Below are 18,676 nucleotides of genomic sequence, written 5' to 3'. Positions count from 1 at the left end.
GTCCAATCAGATGGCTCCAATATGGGATTTAACCATCATGCAATCTATTCCATTGGGTGGCCTTGGTGCACCTCTCAGTTATTTGTCACTCCTGCCACAGCCACAGCTGTGCCTGCACAAACAGCTCCCTGGGTGATTTCAACTCAAGTACTTCCACCCTGACAACAACCTCATATTGAGCAGTATCCTTAATCCACTCACCCCCCTTTAACCTCACCCGACACTTCACGTACCCCACACGCATATCAGGCAACACACTTGGCCTTCTGACTTCCTGCATGAATATGGTTTCTGTGAAAACTCGAATGCGGGTACCATGGTCAGACCTCGTTGCCCTTCCCTTCAAGCCCACTCTGCCACATAACCTCACCATACCTGCCACACATCCCTGGTACCCCCACCTAGCCAGATCAAACACATCACAAACACAGCTCATACCATCCCCGCCCATCCCCAACACCCACCCCACATCACTTCTCAGCAATTACAACACCACAATCACCCAAGCACTAAACAAAATAGCCCCCCTTTAAGAAAAAAAAACTGCTCAACTAGCCATGGTTCAATGACTACAATGACTCCCTTCTCACCAGCAAACAAGAAGTCAGATGCCTGGAAAAGGAACACAGGTGTCTCTGGCATTCCTCAAAGGCTGCTGCTGCAAATTCAAGCAGGCCATACAGAATGGCAAACCCGCCCATTACCTCTAAGAGCATCAATTCACTCCCAGTCCCATACAGAAACTTGCATAAATAACCTAATTACCAAATCACACTCCACCACTACCACCACTACCATAGCCCCATGCACATCAGTATTCAACTCCCTCATGCACTGCTACAACTTCAAAATACACATCAAGCAAACCATTCCCTCTCTTTCCACCCCTTATTCTCAAACCCCCTACACATGGGATACATCCCACTCCATCAACCAAGGTGCCCTTGTTTCCCTAAGACAAAACTAAACAAGCACACTTCCACCTCTGGTCACATCCAGCTGCATCGCCACCCTGGCTGCACGCTGGGTCAATATCAACTACTACCTTACCATTACCTATGCTCTCAAAACAGGCCAAATCTCTTTTCAGGAAACCATACCACAACCTAAGAACTCCCCAAGATCTACTGTTCCACCACAATCTTGACACACCTCACCAGGATCCTGGGACACTTAGTCACACTCCAATTCCAGCACACACTACCACTAACAAACTCCTCAGCCCCTTTCAATCAGGTTCCTGCCCGGGAAATAACACTGAGACTAGTGAGACTACCATATTTCTCATCCTGGATGACTTCCACAACATCACACACAAAGGACACACAGCCATTCTAATTGTCCTAGCCTTCTGTTCAGTTTTGAGCACTTTTGACCACACCATCCTCCGAAATATCATATCCCTGAAGTACGTGACCCAGAGGAAGATGAAGGTATATTCAGCCTTTGTCGACCTCAGGTCCGCGTTTGACTCCATGTCAAGACCTGCCCTATGGAAAATCTTGGTAAAGAGGGGACTCCACCTGCCATTTTACAGATGATTATAGTTATACTCTGGTAACACTGCCTGTGTCTGATGGGGAATGGGTGGGTTACTAACCTACCCCTTGGAAGTATCGAGAGGGGTAAGGCAGGGTTGCACGCTTGTGCCTCTCCTCTTTCTGTTGTACATTGATGAGGTGGTAAGGCACGTTAGAGGGAAATGCCTGGACCTTCCTAAATTGGGTTTGGAGACCTGCCCACTGCTGCTTTTTGCTGAAGATGCAGTTATACTAGCTACTTCACCAAAAGGTCTCAGGACCACTCTGAAGTCCTTTGTGGAAAAAGGTTCTGAAATGTGGCTAGAAATCAATATGGCAAAAAGCAAGGTGTTGGTCTTTCACCTGAAATACAGTACATTTACTAAAACTGTGTTGCATATTAAGAATTGGGGCTCCCAAAATCCTAACCTGGACCCACACTATATGTGGAATTGGGACTGAGACCTATACAGAGAGAGGGCAATTTCAGACCGGTATTTCTTTTGGCGAAGGCTTTGGTCCACCCCAGAGTTGAAAATATACCAAGAAGCCGTACTCCATATTCTAGAGGCTGAAGGAGGGAGATCTCTGCCATGGTTCCAGCGTGTCAAAATATTTCTGGGGCACTGGGGTTGTTAGACCTATGGCAGAATCCACAGGGAACAACATAGGTAACCCGTTTAAAGGCGAAGAATAGCACTCAGTCGTTTATGGAGGCCAAATTAGAGAATGAGTGTAGGCATCTCTCAGGCAGTCCTCTTTACATGACAAGCAATACATGTCTGGGGTTTGAAACCTACCTAGAGATGGTTAGTCCCCAATTTTCCTGGAATATTTACATAAGGTATAGGGTTTCCAACTTGTACTTGGCAGGTATTAAAAAAGAATTGGTCCCAAATGGGAATGGTCTTTGTCCAGTGTGCCTGTTAGCGGAGGAGTCGCTGCCACACTTCCTCTTTTTCTGTGATGGTTATCAGGCTATCCGATGTAGGCTCATCATCCCGCTATTTAACAGAAATGGCATTCTCAGTGTACATGCAGCAATCCAGTTTTACAAGAAATTTGATGAAATTAAAGTGGTATACTGTATGGCTACCTATTTAACTCAAGCCTGGCGGGTGAGGGTGAAAATGTTAAAAGAGGGTAGTGCAGAGCAATGATTATCCAACTAGCCAAACACGAATGACCAATGTGGTGCATTTTTATGGATGTACCTGGCACTGGTGGTACCCGTACCCTCGTTTCAATGAATTTTAGCCACTATATATGTATTTTTTTGTTTTGTTTATTGTTTTAGTTGATTTTTACAACTTTATCAATATAAATAACATTTCAACAACTTACAATTCTATTAAAATGCATAGTACATCAACAAATGTCTAAAAAACAACCGATGTGAATCATTTCTTCATTTCATATAGTTTTTAGCTTCTTTAAAATTCCATATGTCCTTCATTCCATTATGTCAATAATTACAAGCCACATTCTTCCGTTGGCATTCTCAGTTATCCAATAATCATTATGTTTATACAATTCTGAAGCTAACATCGCAAAAACCTATCACCTTATGTCTTAATTGTAGCAAATAAATTCAGCTTCATCAGGAATTGGATAGTAGATATGTTCAAGGAAACCCGGGAGGCATTAAATATCTCTAGCCACATAGTATCATATGTTAGAAGGATATTGTTTGTAAAAAACCTTTGAAAATAAAATATTATTTCCGTTAACAGTCCTGGACATTCAGTAATAATGTGTTTCAGAGTTTCATTATATCCAGCTTGACAAAAGCAGCAAGTAATATCTTCATTAGGAATAGATGAGCAGGAGGCCATTTTCACTTTCGTAAGGCATAAATTGAATTTCATTCTCATAATCTTATCAGCATAGTCTCTGCTAGGGATTTTTTTTTAAATAATCCGGGAGCTCATAGACAGATTTTATTAAAAAGGCACCGGATTTGTGAACAGAATATTTCATACAGTCTTCTCTCGTAGTTATCCAGTCGCAAGCATTCAATTTTACCTTAGTTCTTAAAGGGTTATCCAGTAATAATTCAATTGAGATATCAGTTTGATTCATTATTGCTAAACAAGTTTGTTTCCAGAACTCCAAAGGGCCAGATTCAGAAGATATTAATAACATATTTAACACAGGAAATAGGTTATTCACTTCAAGTGACCCTAGTTTACATTTTCTAAAAGTGGCTAGCAGGCGCCATGCTGCTACAGCTCTAAGTGATATGAGTCCTAGTTCATATCTTATCTGTATTGGCTTAGATTGTGGTAATGGTAAGATTGTTTTCCAAAAGATACCCTCTAGGAAATCCCATTTTGGAGATTCAGTAAGTGCTTTAGCTTCACTACCATAAATTATTGTCGGTATCACTTTTGGTTATAAAATAGAATAACTGGTTTAAGTGAGAATCTCCAATACTTTTTTGAAGGCATTTACCTTGAATAGTTAATAGTTTCATCTTGATGATTATCTCCACCTTATAAGGGTAATCAGATGGACTATTATTAATGTTTACCCATAGGTAGGTATAATGAGACGTCTTGTTAAGGAGAGAATAGACCAGTTGAATCGATATCCATTTTTTGGTAAACTATGGTGGAAGATTAGAATATTCAATTTACTGGCATTGATTCTTATATTATTAGCATTAACATAAGTGCCTAAAGCTGTCAATTTTCTTTGAAGGCCTATTGGAGTCCTATCTAATAGTACCAGATCATCTGCATAAATTAAATATGGTACTGGTGTAATTTGCAGTTTCGGTGGAAAGGAGCGAGTATTAATTAGGTCTTCAAAGATATCACCTATATAAAAGTTGAAAAGAAATTAAAGAAATGATGCAAAAGGATGGCCTTGTTTCAGGCCCATATCTATTAGTATAGGATCTGTTAACAGGCCATCTGTAGTTAGTTTAACACTAATCGAGTTATTGGAATAGAATTGTTGAATCATATATATCGGATAAGGGGGGCATGAGGAGGATAATAGTTTTAGCCATGGTACATCTCTGGAGACAGAGTCAAAAGCTTGTTTAAAATCAATGAGTGCAAAAAAAACGGTTGTTTCTTTAAAATCACTTGCCTTTTAATCGCTACTAAAATCATTACATTTAAAACTGTACCAATCCCTGGTAGAAAACCTGATTGAAATGTATCACCAAGTGATTTTTCCACTTTCCATTTTATAAAATCTCGGAGTATTAGTTTTGCCATGATTTTTCCCGTGACATCTAATAAGGCAATAGGTCTATAGTTGTAAGGCTCTTGTCTATCTCCTTTTTTGTAAATTGGGATCACTATAGCCTTCTGCCACGAGGGAGGTATCTTTTTCGATTCAATAATTTGCTTGAATAATATTAGAAGAAGTTGTGCCCACTGTTCTAGGTAACCTTTGATGGTAGCATTAGATAGATTATCAGGTCCCGGGGCCCTTGAGTTACTACGTTTTTTAATAATCAACACAATATCTAATTTAGTGAAAATAAAAGGTTCCAGATCCGGTGGTTCATTCAGTACAGTTTGCTGATGCACAGAAGAGCTTTTTAATAGTTCAGAGAAATGCATAGTCCATTTTGCTCCATCAATTGTATGTAAGTCAGAGGAGTTATAGGCATCACTCTTCCAAATTTCTCTGGTAGATTTTGTCGTGACTGCTTTCAACATAATTTCAGCATTCTCTTGACTTTCTTTATTTTTAGGTATCAAATTTCTGTATCTTGTTTTAATATTAATTCTTTCAACATTATTAGTCAGTTTAGAAAGCTTACGTATCATTTTTCGATATTCCCGTTTAAGTTCTGCAATTTCATTATTAAATTTAGTTTTAAAGTGTGTTTTAGCAGACGAAATGTTCATTTGTGATTAAGCTATTAACCAAATGTAATCGGAATAGTGTTCTCCTTCTACTGAGGTAGACAAATGAGGTTTTCTTGTGATCATATTTTCCAGATTTTTTATGTTTGACTAGAACCACTTGAGTCTATTCATATTGTTACTTGATTGAATGTCATGTGTAAAGTAAAGTGATTCTTTTAGCTGGTGAGGCATCCATCTGGTTACTAACTGGTTGTGATCACTATCAGCTGATGGGAGGACTTCAAAGCTAGCTATTCTTTTGTTGGCATCTTCCGATAAATAGACATAGTCAATAACTGACTTTGAAGTACCTCTCGACCATGTAGGAGCCGGAGGAGAATCGTAAATTGAAGAGCCATTGAGCATCCTCATTCCTCAGGTCTCCATTAACGACTGCCACATTAATGCTCTGCACTTAATACTTTTTGTTGCATTGGTTAAGCAATTCATGTTAAAATCACCACCGATTATCGTTGTTTTGATAGAAGTATCCAAGGCTATACAATTAAGTATTGTTTCTACTTTGAACAGAAAAATATAGTCATTTGAAGCCAAAGGGTTCCAATATATATTGATGATCACAGATTCAGGGTATAGTGGGTGATAACAGTTGTTAGATGCAATTCTAACAACTTGGATTCCTGGGTCTGGGGTGAACCGAGGAATAAGATTAAGTTGAGAGTCGGTCCTAATAGCTACTGAAAGGCCAGCCATTTGGCGACCTTTAATTGGTTTGATTGCTAGGACAGATGAAACTTGATGATCTATCCATGTAGGATTTGAAGTTAGCCATACTTCTTGAAATAGAACTATGTCTGCATTAATAACTACACTAGGTAGTTTACTAAGAAGATGGCTAAATCCCCTTGTATTCCAACAAATTAATGAACATGAGTGAGTTGGTTCTGAGGATAGATGCTATCTCTCTCCCTGGGCAGGAAAGTCTTGCGCCTTGGAAAACCATAACCATCTCGATTTCGGATTAGTTACTTTGGGTGCTTTGTTTGTTTGAAAACAGGTGTTAATACATTTTCAACAGCATTGAGAGTTCTTCTCATTTGATACACTGGCCGGGGCCGAGTGGTTTGTCATTTTCTGTTCCTGAGCAGCTGGTGGGGCTTTAGCTTCCAGTTTAAGTCCTATTCTTTATCGGACGAATCTTTCAAGCCATATTAGATTTTTTATCATCTTTTACGGAATTACAAACTCAACTATATCCTGATTCGAGGGGATTGGATATTTTATGCTGTCTATGTCACTTGATTGGATTAACTGGAGAGAGGGTATAGAGTGAAGTATTGTTAAGATTGTATTCCTATTTGGGAACGAGTCTTCATAGATTCTATCTAGCCACTATATCTTAATGTGTTAATGAAGTAATTTAAAGATTGTTGTATTTGTGTGTCATTTTGTATGGTAACCTTGCGCTTTTGCATATGTAACTGTGGCTAGATGGCATTGTGCCGAGTAAAAGTCTTTTGAACAAACATTTTGTGTTTTGCTCTGTGTAATGGCCAAACCCTGTTTTTCAAAAATCTTTTCTTTGTTCTGCCATTAGGCTTACTGCTTGTCTTCTTTGGTTCTTTTGTTAGCTGATTTTTCAACAGGTGATGCAATTTGCTGATTATTTAGATATTCCTCCTCAGATATCTGCGCAAGGCATGCAAATTCCTCCTGAACCGACTCTGAGAGTGGCGTATCATCCAAAGGCAGCTCTGTTCTCTCCTGGACAGCTGTATCCACGACCAATCCACATTTATTCTGTCGCTACATCTCTTGTGTCATAGATTTCGCATTCAGTGTTCTCAATTCACTATTTGCACTCTCCCAATTTTCTTGCAAAAGCGTCAACAATTCTGATTGTCGCTTTGATTCAGATTTTGTGTTCTTCAAGGCATCTTCCACCATTGAGTTTATTACAGTTTTTAGTCCCGCTAGAGTACTTTCTCTTTCCTACACTTCTTAGTTAATTCCATCAGTATTCCTGTGTGTTGATGCACCTCGCCTCACAGTAATACAAAAGATTTTGTCTAACGATAATAGCATGAAATTGAGCGCAGAGAGGGTTGGAGCGCTCCCTTCATTTGGGCTCATCTTCACTGACTCTTCACGGCCATTAAGTGTCTTTAGGTCAATCTCAGCAAATCCGTCTCTGAAACTGAGTTGGGATTCAGCTCAAACGAGTCAACTTTCCCTCCTTCCAACACATTCCTTAGCTTGGGGGTGGATAGATGGTCTCTACTTATTTCTCAACTGTGCCCCAATATTTCTGTTGTCTCACTTATTTCAAACTGGGCAACATCATTCAAACTATGACTTTTCTGAATTGGGAAAAAGTCAAATATCTTTTTTTTTTTAACATGGTCATTGTGAGTGTGTATTCTGCACAAGTGGCTTGTGCTTACCTTGGGATTAAGTGTTTCATTGTGGAGAGCCGTCCACTTCCACCTGTACATTTAAACCCGAAGACGAGGAAGCCTGATTGTCATAAATTAAAATCCCCTGCGATATTAACACTCGCCACTGCAAGCATGATGCAGGTTTGAAGTGACTCTTGGGTCGGTTCTTTACTCTACTTCGTACGTTAATTCCCCAAATATCGGGGGTCTCAAATCGTCCCCTAACACCACACTTCCTCAGGTTATATATGTGTGCCACGGTTAGTCTAAGTTGCGGATGGGTTTGTGTTGTACTTGCACCGTTAGGTTTCCCCGCCCCCCCTTATTAACCCACCTTTGAAGTTTATTCCCTTAACTTTGATTGTATCTTCGATTTTGCTGACACAACACACGGCACACAGGATTTCAGTTTCTCAGGATTAACTGTGTTTTGTTTGTCAATCTATAACAGTCTCTTCAGTACGTGTTTCATTCAGATCTTTTTCACTCTGCTACTCACGAAACCCCTGCCTTGCAGAAAGGATTTGCCTGAGTTGGCATCAGTCCAGGCCCTTGTCGATGTCCCACAGCAAAACAGCAGACCACTCTCTGCTCTGCTCTCCACACCGCCCTACGCGTGAATAAAGTTGTTTTAAGCAGTCCTTGCTTCAGGCTTGCACACTCCTCCAACAGAAAAAACAGCAAAAACACTGCAGAATCTCGCCAGCACTATAGCTGAGCACTCTATGCTCTGCTCTTCACGCAGCGCAACACACAAATAAGGGGGTTTTTAAGCAGTTCCTTGATGCAAGCTTGCACATTTCTCCTCCAACTGTAAAAACAGCAAAAATACCGCAGAATCTCGCAAGCACCACAGCAGACCACTCTCTGCTCCGAGAATAGACTTTGCCAGGAAGAGGCTGATGCCTTGGCATCCACAGGGCATAGTCTGGCTGGAATACAACAATATCAGGTGTCCACATCTGTGTGATGGTATTCCTACCCACCTCGTCTATCTTGAAGATACATTTTGCAGCCACACCTCTTGATAAACAGCAAAGGTGCAATAATTGTTGTCATCAGTTCTTTCTTTTATTATGATCCCTGGGGACATATCTGAAATATCTGGTATTCCAGACTTACATTTTACATATATATTTTTGTTTACCACAGAAGGTAAATATAGACAAGGTTTATAGAGTAGGGACTGCAGTCACAAGGGGAGGTGGGGGTGTCAAGAGACTCCAAGCACTTTCTGTGCTAAAAGAAGAGGTAAAAACAGCACAATAATACAAGAAAACGGCTTGCTTTCAGACGAACTCTTTGCATAACACAAAACTACTTAATTACTGGTAACCTCTTTAATTATGTACTAGAGCCCCAATAAAGTAATTAGTTATTTTCTTCGGTGGATATTTTTTTCTGATTTTACCCAACTAAAATGTATTGGAACTCGAAGTGACTACAATCAGAAAGTTGTAATCCTGAAGAGAAACACAGAAACATTACATTCAGATTAGATTTTTAAAGCCGGAAAACATTGGCAAAGAAAAGGGTGGGGGAAAATGGTGAAAGGTGTTGCTTAATGACTTGCCAACATTTGTTTATTCTGGAGAAGAGTGGTTGAATTGCCATAGAAAAAAGCAGGAAAAAACGCGTATTGTCTTGCCGACGTCACGTGGGGGGTCTCCAGAAGGTATTAGAAGGGAATGCACTTGATTCCTTTCTATTTGAAGAAGAAATCAAAGCAGGAAATCGCTGATGCTAATCTAAAGATGCAGCAGTGCATTTAGGGTGAGCATATCATGCGAAACTGAGAGAAATGCACTTTAACAGGTGCACCGCTGCAGCACTGCAGATCCACCAACTATTTCATTCCAACTGGGTCTTCTTTTCCTTCCATAACCTGTAACCCTCTGTGTACCCTGTTATTGTAGCCCCTTGTTGTACAGTGCTCCGTTAATTTAGAGCTAGGTTTGTGCTGCATAATAAAAGCATAATGAGTGTCCTCTACTGGGCAGGGCACCATGAAATGGAAAGTAAGACAAAATGGTCTCTGCAAAGGGCTCATAGTAGGCAGATGCATCAGTCTCATCCTTTCTTCACACTTGTACTGGGGCTTCTAGGTACAAGCTTTAAGTCTCTATTTCCATATATTGCATTGCCTTCTACTGCACAACTACCATCTCTGTCCACAAACAAGGCTCTACTAGAGGATATACTGTATTTGCCGGCTGCTCGGCCTTGCCAAGACATAGCCAACATGACTAGTACTCAATCAGTAAATACCAAAGTCGGGATGCAGACTAAGGAATGTAATGTCAATGTAAGGGTGTACCAGCCAGTTTATAGAGTGCAGCTACCCGGGATCAGTATATTGAGTGCACATCTACCTATCGATGCAACAAAAGTGTATGAATGAAAAATCAATCTATGCAATGCGGCAATGAAATAGCAGTATGTGGCATGCATCAGTCTGTAGGGTGCAACTATCAACCTAAAGGATCCAATAGTTGATATAGAGTGCAACAAATGGAGATTTAAATAGAATAGGAGCAACACATGTTCTTAGACATGCAGCAATTGATCCATGCATGCAACAATCAGGATGAATACGCGGAATTATGGTCATGCCATTATCTTATGAATGTGAGCATGGTCTAGGTATGGTGGGTGTCAGGGATAGGGCGAGCTGGTGGATATGAAAACAGGGATCGCCCTCAGCCACTGTTCTTCACCGGCTGCACAGTGAGACCACGGGTCACGAGAGCCTGAGTAGACCAATGTGCAGTGCCAAAAGCAGGGCCTACATGAAAGGATTTCGGAATGGATGATGGGCACAAAGATTATGTAGGCAGACGAATCAAGTGGCCGCTTGGCAGCAGCTAAATCGAGATATTATCTGAAGGTATGGTGATGAATTCCTTCATGGGGAATGGAGTCTGGAAGTGGATGTGTCCTGTGCATGGGGGTAAGGGTCCATGTATAGCCTGAGCTACATGTTGTTGAGTAGGGCAATGGGCAGTGAAGAACACACAGACAGTTTGGAATGGCTTGTGAAGGCAGACTGGGCAGTAAGGATATGAGTGGAGATAGTGGGCCTCATTACAACTCCGGTGGTAACCCTGCGGGTGCTACCGGCGGGTTGCCGCCAGATTTGCATTATTTACCGGTGCCTGGCTTGCCAGAAATACCGGGGGATTACAACCCCAGCATTCCATGAAGTCAGGTGCCGGTAAATGTTAATCCCCTTTCCGATAGGAGTCCCATAGGACTTAATGGGAATGGGGACCACAGAAGCACTGGCACTATTAATGATGGTGCCGGTGCTTCTGTGAAACTCTGCAGGCGAGTGCCATTCTGACCGCCAGGTCTGATCCTGGTGGGTGGGACGCCACCCACCCGCAGAGTCGTAATATGCCGGTCCAGTAACAATGGTGTCGGTAGGCTTACCAGCACCGTTGTAACCGGGCCGGTATGATCATGATGAGGCCTTTGTGCAGGTAGTGTGGGAGTGGAAGTTGGCTCTGCCCGTGCCTGGGATGTTTTTTGGCCTCAGTCACACTACTCCTTTCTAGGATAATGGGCAGGGCAAAACAAAGGGACTGCTAGGAAAGACAGGGATGGGAGACTGAGTGGTGAGGAGAGAGGAGGCAAGGAATAGGGTTCTAGAGTGCTGCTAAATTGAGAAGTTACTGGTGTGACTGATCTCTTTTCTTGTGCAGCTACTCGCGGAGTGTGTGTGTGCTGTGCTGCTGGCTTTGGTATAGGAACTCTATGTGGCCTCAATACAGGGGCTGCAGGTCAAATCTTTGGAAGGGAGTGAGGAGAGGAGGATAAGCAAATGGAGGAGCTCTTAGCAGCTTCAAAAGCAAATATTACCAAATGTCCTTGAGACAGTCTTCACTCTTACGCAGGTCATTTAGTAATGGAGTTGTGCATTGCAAATGGGTCCAAGTCTTATTATGGGCTGTCAACAAGCACCTCGAGTAGACTAATGATCAGTGTGAAATAGAGGGGCTGCTGGGACGGCTTAGGAAGGGAGGCTTTGTAATGAAGAGAGGACAGGAGACAAAGGAACAGGCTCTGTGCAGCTGCTAAACATGAGTGTCATGGTTTATTGGGTGGTCACACTCAACTCAGGGAGTTCCTTTCTCCCCAAGCAAGTTGGCGCACAAGAAAGCACTATTTCTTTCCGATTCACTTTGGTGAGGCTTTCAACCTGTCTCCCAACCACCCCGCCAAATACCCTGTGTATCCAATGGACTAGGAACCAGGCCGGTGTATAGTAATAATATATATTTATTTAAGGTTTGACAACAAAGACTATCAGGAAATATCAGCCACCAATGTTGTGGCAACACCCAATATCACAACAATAATTTGGTTATTAAAACAACACAGGTACAATTTTGAAACATGCAGTCACAATTTATGACAACTTTAATTTCAATGTAACCAATAGAAAACATTCACAGTACAATGTAAAATAGCTTTGCAACACACTTTCAAAGGACAGGCAAGGCGAGGCAAGGGCATCAATGGGAACATTTGTTTTTAGGCTTTAATTTCAAAGGCACAGTTCGGAAAAGGAACTCAAAGGGAAATCGTTTTACTACACACATGAAAATGAGAAGCAATGCCTGAATATTCTGGTCAGAGAAAATGGGAACAAAGGGGAAATTTCGTTTCTGCAACACACATACAGATGAGATTCAATGCTTTGTAATTCCGATTTAAAATGAGTACGAAATGTTGTTTTGCAACACATATACAGATGAGATGCAATGCTTGTAATTCTGACTGAAAAGGAATGCGGATGAATGGGAAATTTCGTTTTGCACCGTTCTCACTGACTTGAAAGGTGGTGTTTTATGTATTACTTCTTTTGGGATTCAGGGAACCCAAAACCCCCCTTCTGTACGGGAGTCAGGGGTTTCTGAAAGCAGTCAACCAAGTCTTTCTAGGCTATACCGGCTCTAACACACTAGGCATGAACTTTGTTAGTTTCCAACTCTAACAAATCTCATCCTGTGATTTTCTATATGAGAGTTAAATGATTAACTTTAATCAAATCTGCTAAGGCTCTACACAGTGTTTCCCCCTTTCTCCACAATTTAATGGAAAGGATTAAGCCGGGCTCTTCCCAACACAATTCAATTTCAATAGAGATGGTGGTTTAGTATGGGGAAATAATTTGAATGAAATTTAATAAATTGTGCAATGGGCCTATCCAGTTTCGCCCCCCTCCGTACCCACTAATGGAAATAGATAATGGCAGGTAGCTCCCACACAATGAATGGCTTTTGGGATGGGTCTACTTACATGGGGATCTTTGCTCTTTGCTCAGGAAGGCAGACAGATTTTTAGGACCCTCTTTTGGTAGGGCGCTCACACCAGGCCTCTCCCACTGCAAGGTCCCTCCAGATAGGCCTCCCTCAGATAGGGCTCCCAGGTCTCTAGGCAAGGTTTACCATGATGGCCTTGGTAACTCTCCTTGCCTCTCTTCTAGTTGTTCCTCACAGGAGTCCAGCAGCAGGTTATCTCCCGGAATAAAGTCAGCCAAAAAGCCTTCTTCTGATGCAAACATACTGTCTTATAGGAGTGATAACACTCCAACATGGTTATAATGCCCACGGTCAGGATTGGCTAGCTTACTCCCTTCCACTCCCCCCACTGTCCCACTTGCCTGCTGATGGGACCAGGAATAGAGAGGAGTGCATGATGTAGACTGAAGGAGAGAAAAGATACATCATTTCAAAATGACAGAGAGTTTCACATTTTATGTTCTTAAAAATCTCATGAGGTGACAACTCCCTTAATCTTTCAGAAAACCACATGAATATCGATATTTTTGACCTTTACATTTTATGGCGAGTTTGAAAATAACATTTTTATTTCGGCACCCTTCCTGGGTGGAGCTATCATTTATTGCGGTATGCTGCTGCACCGAAATTGCCAACTTTCCCATTTCTCAGGTGTATGAAAATGGCAGAATCATAATTTTTACCATACCTGAGTTTGTATACATCACACAAATTTAGTTTTTACAGGACCCTGACTGGCTTTTCATCCCCTTTAATTTGAACCTGGGGTGGTCTTGATAGGACACATGATGCTCCTTTTATTTAGGAAAAACTATATTACATGTTTATCAATGGCAGGACATGGCATGGCCACCAGTTCCCATTTCTCGTAAGACATGTTAACAGCCATCTGTTTTATCTTAACCTTTTCCATCTTTGGCTCTATTCATCAAACCAAAGTGCTGCGAGGTCAGGATCCATATACATTATTCAGTTCACAGTTTGATTGAGGATTTCAGCTCAGAGAGAACAAGTTGCAGTTTACCATTCTGCAAGGCTAGCATATTACCTTTAACCATTGTGTACCTGCAACTTACAATGCTGCACCAGGGCCTGTTCTTCATAAATACAATCTTTTCTCTATATAATATTAGAACAGAGGTCAATGAAACATTCTTCTGCATACAAAATAGGCCAGAGTTAGCACAGGGAATCAATATTCCTTTATGAAAGTGAAAGAGGCCTTTCTCTTACAAATGTCATTGTAATAGGATTAGCTCAAGTCTCTTATCACAGGATAAAAGTAGTCTGCCATTCAACTTTATTTCTAAATAATTGAAAAAGCAGTGTTCCTCCTGTTTAGCTTCCAAATGCACCACTATTTCTTTTCATCCCATGTGGACTGCTGCAGTTTTCAAATCTGTCCATGTGTAATGTCTTTCTTTAATATAACAGTTGAAATGACATGAGTATCTCTTTGGTATTGTCCACGCATAGGCCATTAATTATCATGGGAAACGGATGTCCCCTTTTGTACTCCAAGTAGGTCTTTCTATTTAACTGTCAGTTCATTTGTGAACAGTAAGTGTCTTTCTCCACTTGTGCATTTGTCCATTGTAGTAGAGTTTAACTAGGCCCATTTCTTTCCATGTCAATGGAGGTCATTACGTCTCCGGCGCTGGACCATGGCGCTATTAGCACCATGGTCCATGCAGGAGTCCGGCATGGTGGATGGCGGAATTACCGCCCCATTCCAAGGTGAGTGGGGCGGTAATTCCCCATTCACCATTTTCCCTTCCCCATTCCCATTTTTGCCCCATAGGGCATAATGGGGATGGGGAAGGCGCTAATTACGGCACCGTAAATTACGGTGCCGTAATTAGCACCAAGGTCGCTTAGCGCCTTAGACTTTAACGCCTGCAAAAAGCAGGCGTTAAAGTGTGAATCAGGCGTTAAGGGTTAACGGCGCCGACGGCGCCGTTAAACCCTTAACGCCTGACTTGTAATGAGGGCCAATCAGTCTTAAGTCAGAAAAGGAAGTGTTTTGGACTGGCCTGTATTTTTCAATGGATAGCACCAGTCAGCTTCACTCTTAAATCCTGTCCTGGCATGGCCTCTTTATTTCTGACAATCAGGGGCGATATTTTACCCTACAGACCCCCCCTCCCTGGGTCTTTGATTCAGGTGGCTCAGATAAAAGAGCAAGGAGAGAGTGGGTTTTTCATTGTTTTTCTTTTCTTTTGGCTTTGGTTCATTCCATGAAATTCCTTGTTGGAGCCCGTCTGCTCTTTTCCCGTCCTGAGGGAGTGATGCTCTGGTCTCCACTCCACTTTATTTGGATTTTGGGGTTTTGGTTCTAGACCCCTCCCTTTCCGGTAGCTCCACCGTCAGGCTGTAGAGGCAAGGAGTTATTTAATCTGCCGAGAGTAAAAGAGAGGTTAAATATTTCATACAGAACTTATTTCCTTGGTATTATTGACATACAAATGAAATACAAAACAACAAGTTATGCACTGCTTTTCACATGACAAATACAATTCACAGCATGATCTTCTTTTGGTACATTCCTTATAAGTATGAATTGTTTTACTCCCTGCAAATGTGTGATTTTCTCCATCTGGGTTTCGATCCTTTCCTTTCATTCTTCAGAATGTTCCTGGGCTCTACACTCACTGGATTCTTCAATCAGTTGTAAAGTCTGTCTCGGGTGACAGCTCTTGAACTGATTGATATTGACCCATATCTCTTCCGTTGGTTCTACTTTACAGATGCAGATCTTATAGGTGACAGGTAAGATTTTATCAACAATTTCAAAGGCACTGCGCCAAGAGGGGAGGAACTTCCGCTCCTTGGTCTGGTTCCTCTGGAAATTGTGCAGGTAGATCGTGTCTCCTATTTTGTACTCCTTCTTGGTAGTTTTTAAGTCCTAGTGGGTTTTCATCCCCTCTTTTGACTTTTCTAAATTGTGCTATGCGTAACCAAAAGCGTGCTGAAGGTGTTTTCTAAAATTCTCAATGTACTCATAGGTTGCGGACGCGTGGATCAGGGTCTGCTCTTGAGTTCTGTAGAGCAGATCCTGAGGTAGCACCATTTTACATCCTGTTATGAGCTCAAATTGAGATTTTATTTTTGCAGAAGATGGTGTAGACCTAATGGCTATCAGGACAAGCGGTAATAGGATGTCCCAACTAGGTCCACAGTCCGCCACAAACTTCTTCAGGATGCCCACAATTGTTTTATTGTACCTCTTAACTCCCCCGCTTGAGGCTAGGTGGTAGGCAATGTGCAGTTTTTGCTTTATACCTAGTATTGCCCACATCTTGGTCATCACCACGCTGGTAAAATGACTTTCTCAGTCTTAGTCAATCCTTTGGGGAAGGCTTCAGAAAAAGTAGGTACCACCCACTGGTCACATCCAGTTATGGATCTCCATACCAACAAACCATCTTGGATTAAGAACATTTTGGAGTACTTCATCAACACTCAGAGATCTTCTTTCCCGATATAATCGGATTCTATCAGAGGACAGTTCACTAGGTCTTCAATATGTTGATAAAATTTCCCAATAATTGGCTCCTCTTTTTGTGCAGTAATTAACTCTGCATCTGGGTTTTCTTTACTCCACTGGGCAGTTGAGAATTCATTTTTGTCATGAGTCTGGGACCTGGTGACAGCAACTACCTTGATTTCCCCCAACAACGATTCAGTTTCTAGGAGTTCCCTGTGAATGGCTCTGGTTTTGGCCAACTGGTCAGCCAAGTCATTTCCAGTTTGTCTGTTCACTTTATTTTGGAGTGACCACTGATCTTTTTCCAATAGATGGTCATTCATTAGAGTTTACCAGATCATCAATTGATTGGATTAATTTCCAGTGCTTGAGCTGTTTGTTATTCACATACAGCATGCCTCAATGTTTCCAATTAATCAGGTGCTCCACAAACCATTTCCTTAAATAATCTGAATCAGTGATTATGACCAATTCTTTCAGTTGGTGTTGCATGGCAGTTAGGATGGCTTGTTGTACCGCCATCAATTCTGCCACCTGACTACTTTGGGGACCTATTTTGTACCCAGCAGAGGGTTCTGGGGCATAATTCACCCAGCCACTAGTTCTTTTTTCCCCATGATTGTCAACGTGGTAAGAGCGCCCATCCACATAAACTGTGGGTATCCCCTGACAATTCCCTTTCTGATAGACTTTGTGCGGGGAAGTAAGGTGCCCCCCCATATTGTCATTGGCCCTTAGACTTTCGTCCTGGAGGCTGTTTTTTTAGCACAGTCATGCAAGTCAGCCTATCCTAATGCTAGAGGACTCTTGTTGTTTTGGCCATATCTGACCTACACAGGAAAGCCTTGCATGGACAGAATCCAGGAAGTAATTCTGGAATTACTCATGTTCACTGTTCAGATTTGGATACTTTGGAGATATTGCACGGGCAGGTGAGGAATCTCCATGATGATGTGCTCCCCCCGGATGAACGGGCAGTTATTTTTCAATTGCAAAGGGTTTAGATAGAAGTGCACACCTATGGTAAGGAAGTTTAGTAAAGAAATTCGAGGATTATTTTAAATACATTTTTAGGTGCGGGGGAGGAACTGGGGCCATGGCACAAGACCCCGACAATAAACAGTAAAAAGAAAGAGGATTCAATTTGGGAACCCTCCCGTCCCCTGCACACTTTCAAATGTTTGGTTTAATCCAATACAGTTGTTCAAATTGAATTATAAGCATTGTACATATTTTTGTTTCTAACAAATATGGTCAGACACAGAAGTGTGAGATAAACAAATATATATTTATAGCCAAGCTATATTATTTTCAGAAAGAATTATAGTTCAGAGAGAAATTATTTAAAGTGCATAGAAACAAAATGGAATCAATAGATGAAGCTCAAATTGAGGAAAAATTGAGCCAAATTAAATAGCGATGCGTTTCAAGGAAGTTGGTGACGTTAGTTGTTACATGTCATAATATGCGTTGTAATACATGCAACATTACAAGGTGAATTATGTCCTCCATGTTTGAGAGAGAAACTGAAATGGAATCTATACCACACAAAGTGATTTACTGGAAATTCGTCCCAAGAGTACATTTGACCCACATGTACAAAATTCAATTCTGAATTTATTTGAGAAGAGTGCCCTACAAGATTTAAGCAGAATTGACTATAGAAGAAAAACACCCATTAATATCAAAAACCGCCAACTAGATCGAATAGATGAACTGGCGAAAAGTGAAGACATTATCATTAAACCAGCTGACAAAGGTGGAGCAATTGTTATCATGGATACCTCCTTCTATGTTAAAAGATGCATTGAACTCCTTAAAGACAAAGACACCTATGCTACATTAGATAGGGACCCGCTACCAGAAATCAGAGAACTGATTAACAATACTATGTTAAAAGCCAAATAGAATGAATGGATTAATGATAAAACACATCAATATCTCACTAATTCCCATCCGATTACACCAGTCTTCTATGGGCTCCCTAAAATTCACAAAGATAAACAAAATCCACCCCTCAGACCGATTGTTGCTGGGACAGAGAGTGTCTTCGACCCACTGGCAGTCTACATTGACAGATTACTACAACCAC

This window comes from Ambystoma mexicanum, chromosome 7q, assembly GCF_040938575.1.
Source record: "Ambystoma mexicanum isolate Mex_15411 chromosome 7q, UKY_AmexF1_1, whole genome shotgun sequence".
NCBI classification, from domain to species: Eukaryota; Metazoa; Chordata; class Amphibia; order Caudata; family Ambystomatidae; genus Ambystoma; species Ambystoma mexicanum.
The sequence above is the reverse complement of the archived record's forward strand: the minus strand, read 5'-3'. Positions refer to the sequence as shown.